Source organism: Lepeophtheirus salmonis, chromosome 2 (genome assembly GCF_016086655.4).
Source record: "Lepeophtheirus salmonis chromosome 2, UVic_Lsal_1.4, whole genome shotgun sequence".
Taxonomy (NCBI): domain Eukaryota; kingdom Metazoa; phylum Arthropoda; class Copepoda; order Siphonostomatoida; family Caligidae; genus Lepeophtheirus; species Lepeophtheirus salmonis.
The window spans coordinates 11,508,892-11,513,718 of NC_052132.2; positions in this window are offsets into that span (position 1 = coordinate 11,508,892).

The following is a 4,827-nucleotide window of genomic DNA, read 5'->3' on the forward strand; positions in this document are numbered from 1 at the left end:
TAATATATATTAACTATTCTAAGTTGTACATAAGATATTTACAATATATTCGAATATTTCTTCGCTCCATTTTTTATTTTTCTTATATTTTTCAATATATGTTGAATTAAAATCTTTATTTTTGATCAATATAGTAGAAGAATAACATATATTATTTGCCTCTAAGTTGAACTTTGTCGGGTTAATGTGGCCTTTAAGTTATTTATTTGCATTAAATGCACTCCAAATTTTATATTAATCTCTCAATGAGAGGTTTATGGTAGACACATTGTCTATCGAAATATTATAAGGGTCGAACTCAACAAAGTTTGGGAATCACTGCATTAGATTTTACCCACAGGATTAATCTATTCTTAAATATGAATAAACTGAATAATGCAGATCTTTCAAGAGATTTTATAAGTAAATTGCCTATGGTCTTACAAAAATAAATTGATATTGAACAAAACTTTTGATATTGTTCAGTATGATACTGACCAACTAATAATCAAGTACATTATACAGGGAAGTTTGAATCCTTAGTAGAAATTTCCATCCCACACCATTGCCCAAGCTACAAATTTAGATTTGAGGACTGCCTTTAGGTGTAATGGAACTTTGCAAGCTGAAAAACTATGATTAAGTTATTTTGATACTTGAAATTGGCATCCAGGTCAAATTTTACTCATCTGAGAAGATAATTTCCGTTCGTTGCGTAAAATTTCACTTCGTTCCACCCAGAGTGCCGCCAATACCATGGTTATGAATAAACAACGTTGAAGCTTAAGGAATGCCATATTTAGTTCCTTCTGGACTATTCGAAGAAAACAGATGTGAGATATGATATGCTGAGCAGTTATTTTAATTGATGATTTTCTTGGGCTCCGATAAATCTTGGCTCGAATAGCTGTGACGGCTTTAAAAGTCCTTCCAGTCCGTGGATTTGATCTTCGTGGTCTGTTTTGATTACTTCCAGTCTACTCAAATCTTTTGATGGCTTTGTGGATGAACTGACGGAAAAATGTACCGCCCAGGGCATTTCAAATTTCCAATAGTTTCATTTTCTTCTTAACGTTGCTTCTATAAGGTTTTTAATAACTATTTTAAAAGTACATATATAATTTAGACTAGACAAGATATAAAATAGAAAGAAATCTGAGTATTTACCCTAGGCATATACCTAGGATGAATATTATAAGTACGCTGTGAATTTCCAAGATTAAGAATTAAAGATCCATAAATTATAAAAAGCTAGTTTAATGAACTAGAAAGAATGAATCAAAAGCGATAGAGAGGGAGAGGAGTAAATTGTTCAAGTGTTTTTGATCTCCCTCACATAAATGTCTTCAACCCCAGTAAAGGAAATATGATGGTTTCGGAGCAAAATTTGACGACTTGAATCTCATATAACTACAATTAATTACATAATTATCCACCACATGATTTGGGGAAGAAACAAGGATTCTTGAAGACTTATTGCTGTTCAAATGCAGACTTCTTTAAATTTTACGCATGACCAACATGTAAGCAATGTCATTTATTAGTGCCATAATAGTAATAAACAATAATCCTTTAGTAACTTAATAAAAAGAGGTGAGGTTTAGAGGTTTTGTCGGTGTTGATCAGCCATATAGTATAGTAATTCCTGCCCTAGCCTACCTGGTCCAATTTTGCAACAATATATATTTGCATCATAAGTATTGAATAAATAAACCCAAACCTTTAATATAAACAATAATCAAAAAATACTCTAACAAAAAATTAGTTTGCTGTACCACAACACAGTGTTATTAAGCTGGAGCAATTAAGCTGCAAATCACTTTGATCTGCAGCAGATCTATGGTGACAACTAAGTCAATTTTATGCAAATGTTTGTGAATTAACACTAGAACGAGGAGAGTCTGATTTTTGATATCAATTTGGGATTCAATAAAATATTGTGAAAAACTGTATTTGTTCAAAAGTTATTGAATTCTCTTAATTCCTTTTAGTAGAATTAGTAATCGTTTCCATGATATAGTGAACACTACCTAGACAGATGTGGGTATCATATTTGATTTCCAATTATTTCAAATAATGTTTTTGTCCTACAATTGTGTATTAAAAGGCTGAATCAAGGTCAGAATGGACAACTTTAGAAAGGAATTTTACAGCTTATTAAAATATAAACAGCATACTCCAATTCAGAAGGTGATGATTTCAAATATTGATGAAGATGAATAACTAGCTCAATAAAGTTATTCTGGTTACTATTCTGAAGTTTTGACAAGCCTGTTCGAGAGAAATTTTGTTGAATAACAGTATTAGTTTTGTAAGATGCTATATGTATAAATTGACAACTAATTGGAATATTTAGCATTTCAAGAAATATCAGAATGCAATCAAGTAACTGAATTCCTGCCTTCTAAGAAACATAAATCAACCAACTTATTAGGAGAGTCAATGCATGTCGGTAAGGATAGCACAGTCTGGCACAAATAGGAATAAGAAATAATTCTGCCCGTTTTAGACAAGAAAACATTTTGAAGGAAGTCCCATGTCCATCATTATACGCAAAAATTAACATCTTTACAGATACAAATATTTTAACTTTTCCACTATCGTGTAAGGGGGGTTGTTACCATCCGTTGTTCTAGTGTTAAAAGAAAAAATTATGAGCTCAAGCAGATCTCTCATACAATAGCTTTTTAGAGTTCTTGTCATTCTTATTACTGCACCAGTGATCCCAACAGCAATTAGGCTAAAGTCTAATACAATAGTACAGACATCAAGCTCATGCATGAGGCTGGAAAAAATCTATCGGTTAATACTCGAATAGCATTCAGAAGGCCATCAAGACCTTTCAAGGCATCTAAGGTCAAGGTGGTGTGTGTCAAAGTCAAGGAGAGGATTGGGAAGGTGCTTGCCACAAATGGTGTAAGCTTAATGTAGTTTTTAATAAAACTTTTTTCTACTTTTTGTTCATTTTTTAAAAATAAACCATTTTTTAAATTGGCAGATACTTTTCTTTCCAATTATCTTTATTAAAGTTCAATCAGATCACTAATAAAAGAGCGCAAAGACTCTAAAGCGGAATTATGCCAGACCCTGTATATTGAAAGACATATAGGGAACGCCTTAAAAATTTATCAACATCTTTGATCACAATAGATGATGAAGAGAGTGAGTAACGGTCTAGGGAGGACCAATAACAAAGTTGAGACCTAGTACATAGCTCTTTAATCCTCATTACAATGCCAGCACCCAAATATATGGAAAATAATAAAAAGTAATATTAAAGAAAGCGGCTTGTAAGAAGTCGTTTTACAGAAAGATTTTTCCTTGCAAAAATCCCTAAATTGAATAGAAAAAATCAGTACAAAAGAATCAACAAAGCTTTGGAAAGATTAATTAAAAATAGAAGTCAGTTTATAATATTGGAATAATCTACCCATATCTACCCAATCTACTATATATAGTTGTAAATGTTAGTGACGCTGTGGAAAAAAATGTAAGCAAAATATCATTTTTCTTTTGTCTACTGTCTACAAATATATATCAACACTGTATTAACCAGATTGGAATAAAATTTACTTTACTTATAGGTGTTAATCATATCATTTTTTGACATTCTTTTCTCGTGTTGTTAATTTTCATAATGGCCTGTATGACAAAGTAAGGATAAATACAGTTATTTTTAAACAAATTCGATGATGTTAATTTGCTCATATTTAGTTATACCACCAAATAATTCATTATTCGAAACATTATTCTCGATTTTATAGCTAAATTATTTTTAACTGTTAAATATAGTACGCTGTATGTTGGGTAGAAGAAGAGTACATACTTTTTAGTGTGAATGGTTTTTTTTCCCTTTCTGACAATTTTATTTCAATTAGACATCTTATTTTAAAGACATAAGTTGGTAATAAATTGAGTAAACAAATAAACACATTTTAACGTGCAGAAGGTATTAAGGAAAATTGAGTTTTTCTTGTTTGACAATACAATAAATATTAGACATTCTAGAGGAAGGAACAGAAGAAGCAGATTGAATCCTTATAACTCCTTCTGATAGTAATCCTGAATCGGATTGCAATTCAGTGGAGGAAGATACAAGTTGTTATCTGATCATTTAAGTGGACGTCGGCTTCAAAGTGAAGCTGAATATATATTGAAAATGATAAAGTTGGTAAAGGTACTGAAACATCCAAAGTTAATACAAAAAAGGCTAAATCTCTAAAATAATCTCTAAAGTATTGTGGAGAAAAACATGGCAATTTCAATCAGCAGTTGGGCAAGACAAATTTAACACCGAACATCTTGAAATCAATATGTCAGAATTTAAAATCCTTATGAAAAATTCAATTTTTAATTACTGACAAATGTCTTAGAATCTATTAGATTTGCAAATTACAGATAGGACGGACCAAAATAGCAATAATTATAGAAAGTCCTGGTGGATGAACCTATTCAAAATCTGGCTTTGCCATCGAAAAATAGAAAGCATTTCTCAACTTGAGCTTAGTTCTGGAGTATTTCCAGAACATTGATCATGCAAGCTCCTCCCAGAAATTCCATTGGTTGACGTAGACAACTAAATTCTTCCAACGTCCAAACAAAATTTGACAATATAGGTCATTTTGTTGAACCACTTGGGAAAACAGGATGGAAATATGCATACAAAGGCCTTCACAAAATTATTGCAAATGTAATGTTCCATTATTTATCAAATGCTTCAAAATATACCACACCAACAATATATTTAAATATGTAATACGTTTCAGGATAAAAAACTTGAAAGTAATTAAGAATAAAATCGTATTTTTTAAATATTTATATACGTCGTATCTGCCAAACATTCTAAAT